Here is a 21846-nt window from a genome sequence, read left to right on the forward strand (position 1 = left end):
CCGAGTTTCTGTAAATTTGGGCTGAGCCCGACAAAAACATTGCTTCTGCAGCCAAATTGTTCAGGCTATAAATTTGCACCACGCTGTATTGGGCGAGTTGGATGCAGTTATATCTTGAAGACGAGCCAAAAGCAGACAAAGGACCGGCAAAAGAGAAGATGACACGGACACTGTCTAAGAATTGAAGGTTTAATGAAAAAATCAGAAAATATATAAGGTGAAAACGCATGGAACTTAAAACGAAAGAAAAACAGAAAAACATCAAGAATTACACTGCACAGGAAAGGCACTTATTAAGTAATGCTGTCTCGTTTCTCTGCAAAGCAACAGATGGTTTTGCTACACACGTGTACGAGTTCTTAGCGATGCAACATGCTGTGAAAATTTGCCTGCCTATCTGGTTACTACTCTTGCATGGTATCGACGTGTTATGTAAGTCCCGCACGCAGAGATGATCTTCATGTTCTTTGCATTTGTAGCAGTGTAGCACGAGGTTAGAAGAAGGGGTTTTTTCCTTGTGAAGAAATTTTTCACACTCTTTCAATCTGACGTTTCAGCACCTAGCCGTTTGAGCGCATTACAAAGGAACCCTACACACCACCCCTTCGTTGCAACTAATGAACTTGTCTACATGCGACACAGTGCACCTTTGAACCTCCTTTCTGGAAGAGGCCGGTACCAGCCTCTTATTCACTGCAGCAAACACTTTCTAAACTTTATGAATGGCGGAGAACACCACCTGCACATTGTGTCACGCTGCGATCTTTCCTAGACGATGAGAGACACCGTGCAGATACCCAGATGGACACGACCTTCTTCTGTGTCTCTTCCTGGTGCCCCTGAGGTGAAGGCGTAGCCTTTTTCTTCAGCTCTCCAACGAGTCTTTCCGCCAACCGAGCAAGGTTCTTCTCTTAAATTTGGCACTGCAGGCATACTGAAGTCACTATAGGAACTGCAAAATAAGTGATATCAGCACACAACTTTTGGCTCTGGGACTCAGCTAAATTGCCTTAGAAAAAAGATGTTTCAGGCGTTTTTTTTGTCTGCTCTATCCTTTCAAAGGATAATCAGGATGAGGAAATTAAGTGTTCCCATGCAGTTTTCTGCTCTACCTATGGCACCACTCACCCACCGTATATAACAATTAAGCGTGAATGGGTGTAAATGTCTCCCTACTCTCCTATGGAGAGAAATATACGTTAAAATTCACAAGACTAACTTGAGCTCCCTAGAAATTGGAAAAAAATTTAATTGTAAACTATGTGACTTAACATCCCACAGCGACGCGTGAGCTATTAGGAACACCACAGCGGTGGACACGAGATTAACTTTGACCAGCTGGGGTTCTTTAGGGTGCACGTGCAATGCCCAGCAATTGAGGTTTTCCGAATTTCTCCTTGACTGAAGTCATACTGACCTAGCCACATGCCGCGGTAAGGCCGCTGACCTAGTGGTTCAAATTGGAGGAGTAGATAGAACAGCAGCAGGAAAAACTATTTTGTAAAAAGGACTCGAGAAAGAAAAAAACTTGCAAAGACAAAGCTAGGAAAATGCGGTAAATATCTTTACTCTGTTAATATCCTACAAGAATCTGCTCGAGCATTTCGAAAAACAGAACCCAAAGCTATCTGCACCCAGTTTACACATTTTACATCAGTGCATATATCCTCATATATGCAACCAAGATATACAATGCCCCATTTCCAACTGCAGTTCTCACTCTGTCAGACAAGAAATAATGATCTAATTCTAGACGAAGAAGGATAGGGTTTTCGCATAGTTCACCTGAACAGACATGTGAAAGCATGTGTTTAGCCTGATTGGCTCATGGTTTTGTTTTGCTAGGTCGTCGGCAAGTCTGGCAAGGATATTAGACGAGGTTAAGCTTTGATCGAGGCTAAGGTGAACCGATCTATTCACGCCTGGAAGCTGATGAAGATGACAATATGCAGTGCATAGTGCAAGAGTGTGTTGTACTTTAACACGAGGCGTGATCGGCTGTGCCGACAGCTGAGTGCACTAGAGAACTGGCCATCGAAGCTGACCTGTTCGTTTGAAAAACAAAAGTAGGAGACTTTTATTCCAGGCCACACTGCTGGAGAGCTTAGTTACAGAAACATGCGCAGAAATGCACTTCTCTTTATGTGACAGTAACCAATGGAAGCCAGACAAACAGTCTGGCTACACAGCACTTCAGGTCTTTCGTATTTGAATGCCTCATGGAATCTTCATAACCACCAAAAAAAAAACAATTTTCAGGGGCGGGCACAGAGAACTTTTTTGCTTTCAATAGCTTGAAGCATCAGAGTGGCATCGAGCACAGTGCGCCATCGAAGCCCTGTATGTAGTTAGAAATTGCACTCGATGAAATTGCTATGCACGCCAAATCTTCTGAGATCCTGCATGATAACTCTTTCCCCCTTGTGGAACAGTGGATAGCTGAGTTAGTCGAGACAGCCTGATGATGACGGTGGCCTTATCCTTTGAATCAGGTGGGCACAGCTGTTGTGGTGCCCAGCCAGAGTACACAAACACATGCACATAGCACACACAACTAGTTACTCCCTACACATAACGCATGCACATGCATGAACACACACACACATATAGACAGCTGGAACAGAAATGACAGCAGCACATCGTAAGCTTGGTGGCCATTTCAGTGACTGCTGCCACATGACACCCCCAACCAGTGTTTTTAGAAGTGCTCCTAGTATCGTCGGCACACAGCACCGAACAGCCAGCAAGGTGCTTCTCGATGGTCTCCACTGGGACTCCGATATTACGTTTGCTGCTGTGATCGCGATCCAGTTCCTCTAGCTGGGTGGGAAATAGAGACCCAAACGCCTGTAGAATTTGTCATCCGCGGTGGACTAGAAAGGCCTTGGCAGGAGAGAGCCAAGTGTTCCGCAGTTTTGTCTGCTTGCCCACACATTCAGCATAGCGCCTGATCAAATCGGTGCCATGGAAGGTAAGGGCAGCTTTTCGGTAGCCTTGTGAAGGCCGTAACGGATTTCCAGCGAGCATCTCCACTCCCAGACATAGGAACTATAAACTCTGGGCGAAGGTCTTATTTTCCAAGGTTAATTCTCAATCCGCCGTGTTGCTTCCAGCCAAACAGACAACCACAGTCTTCTTGGAGCTGAGCCGTCGGTTCAAACGAGTAACCACATTCTGGCAGTCGCTCAGCAGAAATTGCAAATCCTTGGCGGGTATTCCACAGGCAGTATTAGATCGTCCGCGAAGGTTTTACCCGGCAGTTAGCGGTTGTCATCCATGCCAGCTGAGGCGGAAACCGATGTGCGACCTAAGCAGCTCTCGCTCGATGCTCACCGACGACAGACACCCTTGGCGCAGACCTTTCTTCACTGCGATGGGGCCGATCGAGGACCCGAAGTGCGCGACGACCGTGTTTTCCTCACAGAGACGTACAATGTCGACCAGCAGATGCTCCGGAGGCCCCAGGTCCGAGTCCGACAGGGAGGTAAAAACATGGGCAAAAGCACGGCATTGGGTACGCTGTCGTACGCTTGCTCGGCATCGAGTATCTCCGTGTGGGCGAACTAAGTCCCTCTGAGCCGACGGTCTGGACGAATTTCAATTCATTTTATACAGTTCATGGGTGCGAACTCCGCCGCAAGCCATGGCCGCCGCCTCGCCTTAACTCATGCGCTTTAAAGACATTTCGACTAAATTTTAAAACAAAACCTAACAGTTGTACTATTATAGGTGATTATTTAAGCTGTAATTGAATATTACAAAAGGTTTATGTTGATTTTATGCGCCCTTTTGTTTAATTATGTTGTCACGTGGGTATCTACGTGTCACGAGCGATATAGCCCCCTACGTCGCTGTTGACACGCGCGTGTCAGAATCCCTTGGCTTTTTTTAATGGTAACTCAAGAGGCAGTGCCCTACTTTTTGAAGCTAGGTCAGGGTGTCTTGGAACGCGCAGCTACAAAAAGAAATTTAACGAAGATGACACTTGTGCAGTGTTTGGTAGATCTGTGGAAGCAATTGCACACCTCATAATTAAAAATGATGGTATCCATCCGGATGTTGATGCAAGCACAGTCACTCTTCCTGAGGCCCTAGGGTTTAAAGATAACAATGGTCATGTAAATAAATCTGCAGTGGAAGTTAGCAAAAAGCGATTGGAGGATTGGTGGCTGAAAAGCAGAGATGTGGCATAATGTTAGAATTGTAGGAAACTGTAGGTAAAGATGATAGCGATTCTGAATGAGAATTGCCAACACAGTAAACAAAAAATAATAAAGAAAGAAAAGCTGCGCATGGTGGAAATTGCCACCGCCCCGTTTCAAAGGGGGCGCTCCCATCCATCCATCCATCCATCCATCCGGTTGGCGCGCAGCTGAAGCGGTTGCTGGGCAACGGTAACTCAAGGTAGTTTGGTAGCCGCACCGCCACTAGCATACGTACGCGACGCGTCGAGCTGGGCTCCAGTGGTGTTTTCGCAACAAAAAGTGATCGCGAAAACCAGGTCAAAGGATGTCGAAATGGAAGAAAAGGAACAACTAAATAGTGCTCCTCCAACCGATACAGCCGCCGCGGTGGCGCAGTGGTTATGGTGCTCGCCTGCTGACCCGAAAGACGCAGATTCGATCCCGGCCGCGGCGTTTGAATTTCTATGGAGGAGAAATTCTAGCGGCCCGTGTACTGTGCGCTGTCAGTGCACGTTAAAGAACCCCAGGTGGTCGAAATTTCCGGATGCCTCCACTACGGCGTCTCTCATAGCCTTAACCGCTTGGGTACGTTTAACCCCATAAACAAAACCATGAAACCAATACAAATACTATGTTCCGAATATTAAATGAATGAAAACTGGAAACATATGTTAGGATATGCAATAAAAAAAAGATCTCCTGGTCAAAGAGCATATCGTCAAAGGGACAAGTCCTTGTGGGAAAAATCGCCCACTTTTGCTTCTAAACTGGTTTTGCATGAGTCAATCATGTTCCCGCCGTCTTTCTTCTCCCGATTAGAGACGCCTTGGTAAGAAGAGGGTATGAGTAGTATCCGCATGGCCCTCCCGGTCAGAAGACACATGATTTGCTCGTCACACCAGAGACACGTGCGCCGGTGACGTATGCAGGGTGAGGTGTATTGAAAGTGGGCGTTTTCTTTTTTTGGTTTCTACTTCAGCAGGTATGGAAAGGCGCAGCACAAAGATGCGGCTCTAGATGCACGTGAGAAGGGAAGGAACGGGTGTTGGGCATTCTTGGACACAATTATTATGTGGTGCGGGGCGACTGGTTGCGGGAGGGAGGCGCTCTTGAAGGGGCGTGGCGACGCCTTGTGCTGTTGTGAGCCATACCATTCACTAACTTGTTCTCTATTTCGTTTCTGCGAGCTCCGCGGAGCATGAGGCAAGTCTCGGAATGCCGTCCAATGTTTATGTTCTGGGTTAGCTAAGAAGTGGATTGTAACAGTGTAAAACTTCGACTGAAATTTTGGTCATGTTCTCGGGTACCTTTGGGGTCGGTGCAATCTAGATGACCGGTAGCTCCATGCGCTCCCTAAAGAAGCTCCAAGCGTAATTCTTACCCTGCTTCTATTTTTCAGCTTTTTGTTACACCAGTGCAAGTCGTCAGGCACTTCAAAAAGGGATTTCGTCCATTAGGTCTTCATCTCTTTCTATTTGGGGCAACGAGGAATATTTATCTGATGAAAAAGATGCCCACAAATCAAGCTAGAAAAATGCATAGCCGAGTGCCCCACTGGAGAGACATTTAATGGATAACAATCCTCGCGTCCTGAAGAGCAAACCATGTGTCCTTACTCTTCTCCGCAAATGAGGGGTATACCAAAAAAAAACACGAAATATAAACGCAGAGAAAAAATTATGGGGGCATCTGAGCAATTCTTATGATTAGTAACTGCCAGGGCATTGCTTTTTGCTGAGTTGTTTTTGGTGGCTTGGGCGCTGAATGTTCTGTCGTTGCAGCAGCTCGCTTAGCACGTTTCGCTGCTTTAGGTTCGCCACGTATTTCATCGGCAGTGAACTGCCGCCTTCGGCCACGCTTTCCTGCCTTGCCTGTCGATGTAGATGCGAGCGATTGAACTTGGACGACGAAGGCTCCATAGCACCGCAACCTCAGTCACCGAAAGCTGAACGCCAAATGTCGGCGGGGCCGGGACTTCTCTTTTGTGTAATATCTAGCCACGTTTGCACGAATAGGACAGTGGGGCATCGTATTTCCTAGCGTATCTCGCCGAGGCGACCCGCCATCAGGTCAGGCGGTAGAGATATTAGTTTGGGCTTAAAAAAAGAAATAAGAAAAAAGTGCCCTGCCCGCACCGTCATACGGCACAGTGGCATATCGCCCAGTGCCTGAGCCTGTTCTTTGTTATACAGGTGAGGTTTATTGTATAACAACGCGAGGCATGCAGTGGGGCGCCGAAATCTGTTTCCGTTCATCACTGAAGTCGTCTTTCCCTTCTCGGAAGGGGAGAGTCGCATTGATGATGAGGACGTCACTCGCGTGCGGCGTCTCTGCCACGCGTGCCTTCCAGTCTAGGTAGTTCTGGCCTGGCATGGCTTACTGGCTACGTCGGGGTTTCCGCATAATGAGCCTTGTCACACAGGAGGGTTTCGTGACACTTTCACGAAGGGCACTTCTCTTGAACGAATGACACTTTTGGTGCGCGAGCCGCCACGGTGGCTCAGTGGTTATGGTGTTCGGCTGCTGACCCGAAAGACGCGGGTTCGATCCGGGTCGCGGCGGTTGAATTTCTTTGGAGGAGAAATTTAGAGCCCGTGTTCTGTGCGATGTGAATGCACGTTAAAGAACCCCAGGTGGTCGAAATTTCCGGAGCCCTCCACTACGGCGTCTCTCATAGCCTTAGTCGCGTTGGGACGTTAAACCCCATAAAACCAAACCAAGCTTTTGCTGCGCGCTGTCACACGGCAAAAAGGAGTGTTATTTGGCAATGATGGCAGTGGCGAGAGATGTTGCAGTAGCTTCGAGAAATTTTTTTTTGTGTTATTACCTATAAAATACAATTTTTTCGAAAGTGTAGTTACTCCGAGTCAATTTTCAGATTTATTTCCACATCTGACTACATGTTCACGACGAAAAGCGTCACGATCCGTTACAAGTAATACCCCTGCTACACCGGGGTTTGGAATGCCTTCTAACTGAATGTCAATCGACTCGACTGCCGCATTGTGCTGCTAGACAAATTTTTTTACAGCATTCGGCTGAGATACATTATAGTCCACGGAGCTGCGCGAATTCATTCGAGATATTGGGATGCCTCCAAAGCTCGAACACAGCCCGCACTACCCGCACTGACCTACAGCCGTCGCCATCGCTTCGCCCCCCCCCCCCCCCCTCGGCCCTCCCGCCACAGCAACACCGGAGTGCTCTGGTTTTGTGGATGTTGATTTTAATAATAACAACGCCTTTATTCGTGTCTCACACGGTACAGAACCGTGGAGGCCGACAGTAAAAGTTGTCATAAATGACAGCTTGACAAAGGCGCATGCCCTAAGCACTAGACAGCGGTACAGTGGTATTGCGTATTAAAAACAGAAAACACAGTACACAATACGCCCTGATCAATGAAATTCCACTCTTGCAGAGTGAATAGAGCACATGGAATTAGCTTGTTATCAGGCAGAAAGAAAAGACAAAACAAATTCACTGAACGCAAAAAAGTTGCAAAACTGCATACACAATTGTAGTAGAGTTAGGCTGGAGAGAACAATCGTAATTACCATCCACTCGCCCTATGGAAAGGAGGTTATATTAAAACTCCCTATGGAAACAACTTGAGTGCATATACAATTACAACGTCTAAGCCAAGCAAGGTCACAAGGAGAAAGGATTTAACGGAAAGAGAAGTAGATTGAGAACAAAAAAAAGCCTACAAAACAGGCCTCAAATGAAGTAGTCCAATGCGGCTCGTCACTGACGAAGCCAAAGATAATCATTCGGAGATGCAATATTTTCATGTGTGTTGTTCGCTTTTTTGCTTCTCTTTAGCAAATAGTTTGTGCACACGCTAAATGAGTGCTTGAAGACCATAGTACATGACTGAACATTAACTGTATAAGCGCGAAATTTCCCCAGAAATGCGTAGGTGAGGACGACTGGACTCCTTTGCTCTTGTTTACGTCGCTGTGTACACACTGCTAGTGCTCGGTTGCATGACATAATACACGAGCTGCGCATCACTTATCTTAATTAATCTCACTGTTGTACCGGTTGTACTCTTGCTTATTTACTAAGCTCGACAACTCTGTAGGAAGCGCCGATGTGATTGCGCGCCTGGGAAATACTCTGTAGCCTGGTTGCTGATATGGCGTAGGATCGGCGCTTCTCGGTAATCGTTTCTGCTTTCTCCGATAAGAAGAGTAGCTCATTTTGAATCAGTTTACGCAGAAACATATTCGGTGACCATTCATTGAAGCGGCCTTATTTTTCACCCAGAAGCGGCGGCAGCGATTGTTGCCAGCTGCCCAAAATACTGAGCGGCAGTCTGAGTCCCACCGGCGCTTCGGTTTGGTTTGGTTTATGGGGTTTAACGTCCCAAAGCGACTAAGGCTATGAGAGACGCCGTAGTGGAGGGCTCCGGAAATTTCGACCACCTGGGGTTCTTTAACGTGCACTGACATCGCACAGTACACGGGCCTCTAGAATTTCTCCTCCAAAGAAATTCTAGCCGCCGCGGCCGGGATCGAACCCGCGTCTTTTGGGTCAGCAGCCGAGCACCATAACCGCTGAGCCACCGCGGCGGCTCACCGGCGCTTCCCGGTCAGCGCATGCGCGTCCTGTAAAGTAACCGACAGTCGATTTCAGATCACTTTTAGCAAAACTACACTCGCTGTCCATTTGGGTTCGCTGAAACTTGAGAATTCGCTCTCCACAATCGCCGAAATTCAGTACACACACCCTGTGGACTCATTAGACCCATCGCGAAAGGGGGTCGTCATCTTCAAAGCGGGAGTAGCTGTTCAAGTGCGCGCATTACTTTCATTTGCATACGAATTAAAACATGCTTTCATTAAAATGCGCTATCAAGGAAATAAAACGGAGGTTTTTAATTCCCAAAACAAAATTTTTGAATGTCGGAGAACTGCTGTTCAGGCTACGCACTCGCCTTGCCGGACCTAGAGGAGTTAGCATACGAAACCCACTACGAGGAAAGTACGTTCTGAAGCGAGTGTCACTAAAGCTCATCGTGTGCCAGTGCGCAAATGACACTTTAAGCGAATGCCACTTGTTGAAAGTGGCACTAAATGAGCCATTGTGGCAGGAGTATAATGCTCTCGCGTTAAACTGTTCCAATCCGTGCTAAATCTGGAATACCACATTGCAGTAATGCATGCGTAGTGTGCCGTGTTTTGTAGCAATGTATAGATGTCGAGCGTTGTCACTACGGAAAGCTTTATCAATTTGTCTCGTTCCTTCTTCCATTTCGCTTCCATTTCGGGCTGTCGCGTGAAGTCTTCAAGGGAAACCTCGTTTATTGCTCTGGCTTCTATGGCCAAGTGTTCGACGGCGTGTGGTGATGACTTGACTAGACTACATGCCGAAAACGCTGCTGCATGAAATGAACGTCGCTTTTCAGTTCTCGGTCGCTGTTTGCGAAGGGGATCTCGGCGCCTCTTTGCCGCGACAAATGCCCCGGCCCGCTGTCGCCTTGTCATGGCGCCAGGCGAAAGTGCGCCTCTTCGGACGGCTTCTTCCACCTCTGTTCCCATTCCTGTCGCAAACTCCGCCTTACTGTGTACCCTAGGCCATCCATTTAGTGTCCATGTCTCTTGCCTCAGTTTCTAGTCTTTTCGTCTTGCTGTTCTGCCATGAAGGAGTCGCTTCTCGCAGCTCAGCACAGTGCTAACTTTTGCAAGTTTAAATTCCTTCTAGAGACATGCGCTGGTGACGTATTGCGATAGTCGAGCTGTGTACAATGCCACACACTTTTATGGTTGCCCCTTAAAGGTTAGAAACACGGTGGAACTTCAAATTATCCCACATGTACTTTTTTCGGGTGGCTTCTTGAGTCAAGTCGAAGGTGTAGCATCGAAATGCATGCCTGTATTAATACACGCTTGAACAATACTCACGGCCACAAGAGAAGAGCATCGGACAAAAACAAAATATATCAACTGATCGCATTTCTGGAGTGTAGGAAACTGTCTCCTCGTTTTCCGTCACTCTTTGATTTTCTGAGTTCTGTTACTATAATTTTACTTGGTCCATGGGGCAGACAGCGCACTCACTTATTCCTCAGTCAAGGTTGCCATAAAGAACAATACTTCTCTTGCATTCTTGATCACCGATTTTGCGAATAGAGTTTTCTCAAAATTCAGCGCATGTTGCCAGCGCGATATTCGGTAAATCGGCCATATGGCGCCACGCAGATATGCAGACGCCCGCTACGTGCGCTTTCGGGGCTCCTGCTTGCGTTCATGCGTGGTGCGTGGGTGTGTGCAAACGTGTAGCATAGCGCGTGTGTAGCGAAAGATATGCGCAACGTAGCACAACGTAGGGACGTAGCACAATGTATATTGCCGCGAATCTTTGTAGCGTTTGTTTGTAGTGTTTGTTCATGCTTCAAGGCTGCCGGCACGCCGCTTTATCGCTTCGTTTGTGACGCAAGACGCGCCTAGATGTATCTCGACCGATCGCATCCAGGCCGAGCTGATTCTACTTTGCGCCAAAATGTCTCTAGTACCTTTCCAGCACGGCCGACAGCGGCAAGGATACTGTTCGACGACCGCCGAGCACGCTTGTTGCTACGCCGCCGCCGAGTTGTTCAGTTCCTTGCGGGCGAAAGTCAGCCCAAATAAAGAGTTCCGTTTGGAAGACATTCTCGCTGTTTTCCTGTTCGCCCGACTGCAGTCACCACTACGTGACATCTGGTGGAGGTGCTAACGGATGTCCCGGTCTTACTCCCGGAGGGGAGTACGTGTCGTCAACCCGTCTTTCCCGCTCGCCTTCACCGTACACCGCGCGTTTTGCATCACCGGGCCGCAGCTAAGCCACGGCTGTCCTAGAAAGGTCCCCTAGCCCCCGTAGGGGAAACTAAACAAAACAGCCTGTGGAGGTCAGGTTGCTTGCCGAGGAAACGACGAAGATCCTCCAGCGACCACGCCGTATAAAGACGTCGCACCCACTACGCCGACGCCGCATACAATGACAACCTCGACCACGACGCGAACCACCTTCAAACCGACGCCGTCATCAGGAAAAGCTTCGACCACACGCTCACCCACAATTCACATACGTACCCGACGAAGCCGCAACCCGACGCCGAACACGACGTGCAACGCCAGAGCCAGGACATCCGACTTAGAAGTCGTAATCGACGGCCGGAAAGTTACCGCTCTCCTCTGCACAGGAGCTGATTATTCGGTGATGGATGGACCATTCGCTGCGCAGCTGAGGAAAGTAACGACAGCTTGGGACGGCCCACAAATTCGCAACGCAGGGGGCCACCTCATTACGCCATCAGGTCGATGCTCGGCGCGAGTGACTCTCAAGAGACATACCTATCGCGCAACCTTCGTAGTGCTACGGCAATGTTTCCGCGAAGTGATCTTGGGCATGGATTTCCTTAATGAACTACAGGCAATCATCCAAGCTGATCTGCGATCCAAGCTGATCACACTTTCCACGGACGACGTCATCCCGTCGATGAGGACTCCGGAACATCACGTTGCACTTAGTGTCCTGGAAGAAGAAGTGAGTGTCGCCCCGCTCAAGCGTCATCGTCACCGTAGGCGCCACGGGAGCGAATAACACTGTAGCCATTATCGAGGGGAACATGCAGTTGCTTCTCGACTGAGGAATCGGCATCGCAAGAGGCATCGCACAATTCCGCAAAGGGCAAGCCGAAATACTGCTGACTAACTTCAGCGAAGAATACCGGCACATTAACAGAGAAACGGCGATTGCTTTCCTCGACGAAATGTCCGATGGACCTCAATAGCGGCTACTGGCAAATTGAGGTCGATGAAAGAGATCACGAGAAGACCGCATTCGTCACTCCAGATGGCCTCTTCGAGTTCAAGGTGATGCCGTTGGGTCTCTAGTCCGCTCCAGCGACATTTCAGCGAATAATGGATGCAGTGCTGGCAGGCCTGAAGTGGGAGATTTTTCCGCTATATTTAGAAGACGTTGTTGTCTTCGCCTCGAACTTTGAGGAGCACCTAAAAAGGCTTCGAACAGTACTAGACGCAATCAAATCGTCCGGCCTAACTTTGAAAGCAGAGAAATGCCACTTTGTCTATGAAACGCTGCTTTTTCTAGGCCACATTGTTAGCATGGAGGGAGTACGCCCAGACCCGCAGAAAACAGCTGCCATCGCAATGTTTCCGCCACCGGCCGATAAGAAAGCTCTGCGCAGATTCTGCGGACTGTGAGCATACTACCTACGATTTGTGACGAAATTTTCGCGCATCGCCGAGCCACTGACCCACCTGACAAAGGCAGACGTGCCATTTAAATGGGAAGTGTCGTGTATAGTGGTTGAGTGCGGGCGCGAGAGATGGCGCCACCACCCTGTGTGGGGACTGGGGTGAACGCACGGAGTGGCGGGAAACGAGCGCGGGCAGTTGCCCGGTGGCTGGCGCCATGGTTGGAGGTACGGCAGTGCAATAAATGTGTGTGTGCTGTTAACAAGGGTCGCCATTCCCTTGGTAACGCGACATGGTTGCAGCGGTGTGTAAACGGTGAAGTGAACACGGAGGACGACCGAGTGGTGAGCGACCACGCATCAATCAGCCTCCAGCATGCCTGTCGAGAGAGAAGACGCCACACAAAGGGCCGCCGCAGCGCAGCATGAAAATGGCGGGAACTTCTTCAATCCCTTTGCCATCGAGCTTCCCGAAAAGCTGGACTTCTACGACCCAGCGGATTGGAAACGCTGGATTTCAAGGTGCGTACGCTACCGACTCGTATCTTCACTGCACCTCCGTGACGAAACAACGCAAGTATATACCTTCTTGAACGCGATGGGGAAGGAAGCTGAAGATATTCAGCGTCACTGAAGATGACAGGCGCTCAAATGGCGAACTATGCTACTGTTAAATGCAAGTTTGAGGAGCATTTCATACCCTGCACGAAAATAATTTACGAGAGGGCAAGGTTCAACCGTCGGGTTCAGCAAAGCAGTGAGTCATTTGAGGCGTTCATTACAGACTTACACAAACATGCCGAGACGTGCGAATACGGCGAACTCAAGGATGAGCTCATTCGTGGCCGCCTCGTAGTGAGACTTTTGGACGTTGGACTTAGCGAGAGGATGCAACTCGATCCCAAGCTTACTCTACAGTCTGCGACAAAAATGGCGCGAAACTCAGAGGTTGTGAAAAGGCAGCAGAACTAGTTGCGCGAGACGGCTGAACAAAACGCTGTAGTTGAGGAGCTGCGATTCCCGAAAGGTTGACCAAGGTACAAATACGGGCCACGGAAAGCAGCCAAGTCTTCAGGCGGACAGGAAACCGGCCAAAACGTGTGCAAATGGTGCGGCAGTGCGCAACAGCACTTCAAGAAACAGTGCCCGGCATCGAGGAAAGTGTGCAGTTACTGTGGAAAAACCAGTCACTTTGCAACAGTGTGTTTGTCTGCACGCCAGCAGTCATCGAGACGGCCTGCACGAGGAGATACCACTGCAAAGAAAGGCACCGCTAATACAGAGGAAGTATTCCTTGGGGATGTCAACAATATCGATGATCAGGAACCTTGGTTCATAACAGCATTTCTTGATGGAAGTCCCGTCCAGTTTAAGGTCGATACTGGAGCAGATTTTACCCGACCAGCAGGATTTCTGTACCCCATTGAACCCCCCTAAAGGCCCTTTCAGCAGATCTCCATGGACTTGCTTGGCCCTTTCCCGAAATCAACATCTGGAAATAAGTGGTTAGTTAGTTATATGGGGTTTTATGGCGCATAATTCAACTATGGCTATCATGCGCCAAACACAAGGTTAGATGATGTTATGTTAAGTGCATAGAGGCTACATTATAATAGATTTAAAACATTGGCTTTCTTTAAAAACTTACAAACAAGTGAAAACTCGACAAGTGTTTGCTCGCCTAAAAGCAATGCGGGATAAAATGGAATGTGTTCATTGTAAAATACCGTAAAAAATTTTTTGCGAAGTTCTTCGAGATTCGAACAAGAAATTCAAATGGGATTTACTGTGAGCTCCTCACCACACATTTCACACACAGGTTTGTCTTTTTTTGTTAATAAGAAGTTTTGGGTGATGTGTGTGTGACCTATCCGTAAACGACATAAAATTACTTCGATAAAACGCCGTTTATGATGGCATGATTTCCATTGTTTTAAAATGGGCTTTATGGTATGCAGCTTGTTGTTTCCTTCATTTTCCCTACAATCTTGCCACTTGGCTCTTAGTTTGCTATGTACTGACTTCATGTAATCCCTAGGAGGCAAATTCAAATGTTTTATTTCCATGGTTCTGGTCTGTGCAGCACACAAGTCGGCTCTTTTATTGTTCCTAATGCCAACGTGACTGGGAACCCAGCAGAATTTTATAACATGTTTTTGTGCTGTGACCTCTACTATATTGTGTATGATGCTTCCTATTAGTGGCTCCGTGGCATTTTTGGAGTTTAATGCTGTTAGGACGCTCAGTGAATCTGTATAAATGATGCTGATTTTGATGTTTTCATTTGTTATTTTCTGTACCGCAACACAAATGGCACAACACGCAGCGGTGAGAACTGTAGAACATGAGGGCAGTCGTAGTGTATTTTTATTTTTTCCTTGTATTACTGCGCTTTTTACATGGGCATGAGTTTTTGACCCATCAGTATAAAATGCAGTATAATTTCTGTATTTATCTTGTAGTGCTAGGTATTCTTGTATTATGTGGTCGTGTGGCGTACAGGTTTTCGTGAGGCGTGTTAGTGTGACGTCACACACTGTGGGGAGAGTGTACCATGGTGGTAGCGCTTCGTGTCTTGGGGCAATATTTTTAATTTCATTTAGCATGTTCAGAGTTTGGCATTTTTCTTCGAAGCGTAAGAGCAACGGCTTAATCGCGTGAGGCTTGTTGTTGAAGAGTATTCAGGATGAGCATTTCGTGACAATTGGGAACAGAGATTTTTGGGCTGAGAAAGGATTTTGAGGATGTATGTGCAAGTTAGTCCAGTTCTTCGATCTTCTAAGGGAGGTTCATTAGTTTCCACATACAGACTTGCTATTGGGGAAGTTCTGTAAGCACCAGAAGACAACCTTAAACCAAGATTGTGGACAGGATCCAGTCGTTTTATGTAGGACGGTCTTGCTGAGCCATATACTATACAACCATAGTCTAACTTAGAGCGAACCAGAGAACGATATCTATGTAACAGGCATGCCCTATCAGTCCCCGAGCGTTTTCTTGACAGTAATTTCAGCACATTCAGGGCCTGGGAAGCTTTTTTCTTTAAGCTGTTTATATGTGGCCAGAAAGTGAGCTTTTTATCGAAAGTTATCCCTAGAAATTTATGCTCTTGTTTGACAGGTAATGGGGTTTGGTTTAGATATAGTGTGGGGTCATCGTGTAGGACTCGTCTCAAAGAGAACAGAACCGCTACTGTTTTCTGAGGGGAAATTAAATCCTTTTCTATCTGCCCTGGTAGCCAGTTTATTTATTGTTATTTGTATCTGTCGCTCACAGGTAGGTATGCTGGAAGACGTGCATGCTATTTGGAGGTCGTGTACGTAAACTGAGTACATTATGGATTTTGGGATTACTTTTCCTATGCAGTTCATTTTGATGGGGAATAAGGTCGTGCTGAGGATGCACCACTGGGGTACGCCAGTTTCTTGATTAAAAGTGTTGGAGAAGGTTGCGTCTAGTTGGACTCTGAATGTACGGTTGCTTAGGAAGTCGCTCAAACAGCCCAGCATCCTGCCGCGGATACCTAGGTCCGCTAGGTCACGGAGGATACCGAACCTCCACGTGGTATCGTAAGCCTTCTCCAGGTCGAAGAAGACCCCGATGCAGTGTTGGTTGTGGATGAACGCTTCCCGAACTGTGTTCTGAAAGCGAACGACGTGATCGGTTGTGGAACATGTCTTTTTAAAGCCGCACTGGTGTATATCTAAAAGTTGCTGGGACTGAAGTATGAAGGTTAGTCTGATGTTTAGAATGCTTTCGAATGATTTTGCTATACAGCTATTGAGTCCTATTGGCCTGTAACTGGTGGGACTAGTTGGTGGTTTCCCAGGTTTTAGGAAGGGTACTATTATTGCTTCTTTCCGTGCTTGGGGGATTTCTCCACTCAACCATATTTTATTGAAATTTTTTAGGAGGGCCTATATGGCAATCTCATAGAGGTGAGCAAGCATGGCATAATGTATATTGTCTGGGCCTGGTGCTGTCATTTTACCGGATGTTAGTACTGTGTTTAGTTCCTGTATTTTAATAAGCTGATTGTAGTCTTCATGTATGCATTGTCCAAAGGGAAGCTTTTGTTTTTCTACTATTGTTTTGTGCTTTTGAAATGTTTGCGTTTAGTTGGATGAGCTTGAAACTGTGGAAAAATGTTCACTCAATATGTTGGCCTGCTGTTCTAATGTTGTTTGAGTACCGGGTGTTTTTAGCATTGGAAATGTGAACGGAGTAAAATTTCCAGTGAATTTCCGCACCTGCTCCCACATTTTCTTTGATGATATTGAGCTGTTTATGGAGGATATGTACTGTTGCCATGATGCCCTTCCTGCGTTGTGTCTAATGTATCGTGCTTTGGCTCTAGCCCTTTTGTGATGAGCAAGTTTCCTGCTGTGGGATATCTGCGAAGGTTGCCCCAAGCCTTGTTTTGCTGCTTTTTAGCCAATGAGCATTTATTTGACCACCAAACTTTATGTGTTTTTCGTGATATTTCGGACGTTTGTGGGATTGCTTCTATTGCTGCAGATTAAGCATGTGACAATTTTTTTATTTCTTTCTTCTATCGTAAGGGTTTCGGCATATTCTTTTACGAGTGTGGCCTTCGTTCTGAAAGTGCTCAATCGGCGAGGTGAATTTTCCATCGCCGTGGCTTCGTAGGGAGGATGACTGTAGCTGACGTTAGCTTTAAAACTGTTGGTAAGTTATCACTTCCCCGAGGGTTGTCTAAAACATCCCAAATAAAATCATTAAGAACCGAATGCAAATGCTAAATCGAGGCAGGTCATTTTTCCAGAGCTGGGGTAGCAGTACGTGGCTTTTCCCGTATTCATTAAACATATGTTATTCGAAAGAATAAAATCCTCGATGAGCTGACCCCTGGAATCAGTATGGTCACTTCCCCAGAATGAGGAGTGTGCGTTAAAATCCCCAATTATCACATATGGCTCAGGCAACTGTTCCAGAAGTTCTTCTAGGTCATGCATGGTAATTGTGTTGTGTGGTGGTATGTACACAGAGCATATTGTTATTGTTTTATGGCTAATTATGTTTACTGCGACCGCTTCTAAGTTTGTCTTTAATGATACCTCTCTTGCAGGGACATCGCTTTGCGTAATGATAGCGACGCCTCCCGAGAGTCGGCCAGCTTGCACTCGGTCTTTCCGGAAAATATTATATCTTTTTAGGATGTTTGTGTGCTGTGGCCCAAGGTTCGTTTCCTGCAGGAACACAGCTGTAGGTGCCATTGTTTTGAGCATATCGGTTATGTCTGTGTAGTTTCTGTGTAGACCTCTACAGTTCCACTGTATTAGATAAGCCATTGTGAAAAGCTGGGGATTGGGGAAAGTTACTTATTCTCAGGAGCAGTGATTCGTGGTTTCCCTTTTTTCTCTAAGGAGTCTCGCCGCCGCTGCAGCGGTGGCGAACCAGGAGTTGTATCCATCGCCACTTTCGTGGCGCCGGATTTCCGCGGAGAATCCGCGGATGCGTGTGTTTTAGATGTCGGCGGACTTTCGCTGACGTCCATGTCCTCCACGGTGGAAGTGGAGGATGCTTCCTTTTTGCGATGGCCCGTGGCCTTCGCATTCGTCTTTTTTGTTGCCACCTCTGAACCCGGCCCTGTTCAAGTGGCAGAGTCTCTTGGGCCAGCCGTTGCCTTCTGAGAGGGGTGGGGCGACAGGTCCAGTTCAGCAGAGTTGTTCTGGGTGTCTGTCGCCGAGGATGCCGCTGCTGAAAGAGGGGCCTGAGGGCCTCCGGCGAGGATTGCGTGGTCTTCTCGCGAAATTTTCAGCCCTGTGAACTGTACCACCGACTTCTGTGGTGGGGACTTGGGTATCGAAATCAGGTCCACGGGATCGACTTGTGTGCCGACAGAAACTGAAGCCGGCGGCGCTCCCCGCGTCACCGCTTCAGAGTATGTCCCTTTCTGTTGGAAAGAGGCGCGTTTTTTTTGCTCAAGGTAGGACGGGTTTTCTGTGGTCTTCGAAGTTATGATTTGTTTTTCTGTTGTCCAGACTGGGCACGACCTGGAGTACGCGCCATGTGCGCCATTGCAGTTGATGCATTTTGGAGTGCGTTCGCATCTTTCCTCTGTATGTGCGTCTCCTGCGCATGTGACACAAGTGGGTTTACCCCGGCAAGCCAACATGCTGTGTCCAAAGCGCTGGCACTTTCAACATCCTCTGGGATTCGGTATGTACGGGCGGACTTTACAATGGAGGTATGCGGCGTGGATGGAATCAGGAAGAGTTGTGCTATTGAAAGGACAATGTGTTTGGTCTTGATTTCAGCATTGTTTCTCCGGATGGTTATTCGTCGCGCTACTATTACTCCTCGTTCAGCTAGGTCTTCTTCCATTTCCGCATCGGTATTCTGCAGGAGTTCATATTCAGATGTGACGCCCTTTGAGTGGTTCAGGGTGCGGTGCGGGGTTACCTGTACACTCATTTCTCCAAGACTCTGTAATGACATCAGTTTGTTGCTTTCTTCTTTTGTGTTTATTTCGACAAAGAGATCTCCGGTTCGCTGCTTTTTTGCTTTGTAGTCTTTGCCTACGCAGCTTTTTAGCGTGTTGCCGATGACAAATGCAGACAGGTTGGCTACAGGTTCATCAGTGTTTGAGTGAACCATAAAAAACTTCGCAAACGTTTCTGGCTTCTTTACATTCAATTTCTGCACATCGGTGCGACCCCTTTTCGAGGGCCGATCAGATTTTTTTGCAAATTTATCCTTACGGCATGTATAAACTAAGGGTTCCAAATAATTTGTCGCCTCTGATTCACCCTTATACACAGAGGATGGTCCCGGGACACCCCGCCTGCTAGACAGACGAGGAGCCCATCGGCCAAGGATTGACCACTTCCTCGACCGCCACCGTTCATGGTTTCTTCCCTCCAGCTCTCAACCTATCGCCACGGTCGGATGACAGCTTCGGTATGGGGGCTAAGGGTCCGTGGTGGCGCCAAGCACGAACACCTCGTTACACAAGGTGCCCCTGCGGGGCTTCTAAACGACTATTAATAATAAGGCAATATACAGATTGTGTTTCGGAATCGCAGTCCAGTCCGCAAAAATCCGAATACGTGGGCGCTATGCTGGAAGGCACGAGTTTGGCGCTATCCCGAGTTTAAGTGGATCGTTATAGGGACCGACTACCTGACGCGATACGCCGAGGCAACAGCCCTCCCGAACGGAACAGCAGCAGAAGTCGCCAAATTTTTCGTGGAGAACATTCTTCTGCGACACAACGACCCCGATGTGCTCATCACTGACAGAGGAACAGCATTCACGGCAGAACTGACGCAAGCCATCCTCCATTACAGCCAAACCAGCCACCGGAGAACAACTGCATACCACCCGCGGACCAACGGACTGACCGAGCGCCTCAACAAAACCATCGCCGATATGCTCGCCATGTATGCCGATGCCGAACACAAGACCTGGGACGTCATCTTGCCTTACGCAGTCTTCGCCTACTACACCGCAGTGCAGGAGACCACCCAGATGACGCCTTTTAGGCTCGACCATGGCAGAGAGGCCACGACCACGCTGGACGCCATGCTGCCGAACGTTACCGAGGAAGACACCGAGAGAACGTTACCTTGAACGCCTCGCAGAAGAAGCCTGGGCCGGCTTGCACGAAACAAATAAGACCGGCTTATTTCCAGTCTAATCTTATTCGCGGTCTAAAAGCTCTCTCGGTTTTGAAGAAAGGAAAGGCGCATAGCTGGTTCATTTTGTCAGTGGACACCTCAAATACACCACGAACTCCGACTGAAAGTTCGGTAACTCAATGTTTTAGTCGGCGTTCGTGCGCACGTGAGGCATTCACCGACAAAGTGAACCATCTATGCGCATTTTCTTTTCTCAAAATCGAGAGAGGTCTTTCAAAACCGAGAGAGCTGTTAGACCGCGAATAAGATTTGACTGGAAATAAGCAGGTCTTATTTGTTTCGTGCAAGCCGGCCCTGAATACTTGTCCGATTAAGGATCAAAAACCAGCAGCGGCCCGAAGCCTGACGCTACAACCTAGGAAGATGGAACGCGGACACCGAGTCTCGGTTTGGATGCCCATTCGCCGCCGTGGATTGAGAGAAAAGCTCTTGCGCCGCTATTTCGGCCCCTACCAAATTCTTTGTCGGCTAGGTGAATTGCACTACAAAGTCGTCCCTGACCAAATGACTGCGTCCCAGCGACGCTGCCTACGACCAGAAGTAGTCCATGTCTTACGCCTAAAGCCCTATAATGCACGCTAAAAGACGCCGTGTTTCCACATTCGGTGTTTATTTTTGCACAGTCCGCTTATCATTATTTATAGCCGCATAATGTTCTAAAGCATAAAGTCTATGCTTCTTTCAGAGGGGAGTAATGCCGCGAATCTTTGCAGCGTTTGTTTGTAGTTTGTTCATACTGCGAGGTTGCCGGCACGCCGCTTCATCGCTTCGTTTGTGACGCAAGACGCGCTTAGATTTAGCTCGATTGACCACATCCTGGCGCAGCCGATTCTACTTTGCGCCAGAATGTTCGCTATCAGCTTTGAAAAGAGCACAGCGGACAGCGGCGGGGATAGTGTTCGACGACCGCCGAGCATGCTTGTTGCTACGACGTCGCCGAGTGATTCAGTTCTTGGCGGGCACAAGTCAGCCAAAATAAAGGGTGTTGTTTCAAAGACATTCTCGCTGTTTAACTGTTAGCCCGACTGCAGTCACCACTATGTGACAATATCACCGGGATGTATCTTTTTCTTTCCTCTACATTCTGGAGGCACCTTTTGGAAAAGTTATAACTTAGTTTCCATAGAGTTCAATAGATTTTCGACAGTTTTATAGATTTTCGATAGAGTTCTATAGATTTTCTTTAGAGTTCTGTAGAATTTCTATAGAGTCCTAATGATTTTCTATAGAGTTTCAATAAATTTCTATAGAGTTCCTACAGAGTTCTACAGATTTTCTAGAGTTCTATAGTTTTCTATATAGTCCCATAGATTTTCTATATACTTCCATAGATTTTCTGTAGAGTTCTATAGGTTAACTGTAGACTTCTAGACGTTTTCTATACACTTCCAAAGATTTTCTATAGACTTCTAAAAATTTTTATGGAGTTTTATAGATTTTCTATAGAGTTCTATAGATTTTCTACAGAGTTCTATACATAGATATAGTTCTATAGATTTTCTGTAGAGTTCAATAGATTGACATACCAATAGATTCAATAGATTGGCAATTTATCATTGTGTTGGACCCCACACTAGCTTTGGCTATGGGTTCAGTACCATTGTACATAGTTTGCTTGTATTCATTTCTGTTTTCAAATAAAAAAAGGCCACAGCGCATCATGCTGGCATGCTGGTTGGTGCATGTAATCTACCAAGACAAAGATACTGCAAAATACTAAAAAAAGGCCTACATTTAACCTTCACTAGAATCTTCACTAGAGGGTGCCTTGCAGATTGCACCCAGAGATTATACT

Source organism: Amblyomma mixtum, chromosome 10 (genome assembly GCF_055824585.1).
Source record: "Amblyomma mixtum isolate Tamu chromosome 10, ASM5582458v1, whole genome shotgun sequence".
Taxonomy (NCBI): Eukaryota; Metazoa; Arthropoda; class Arachnida; order Ixodida; family Ixodidae; genus Amblyomma; species Amblyomma mixtum.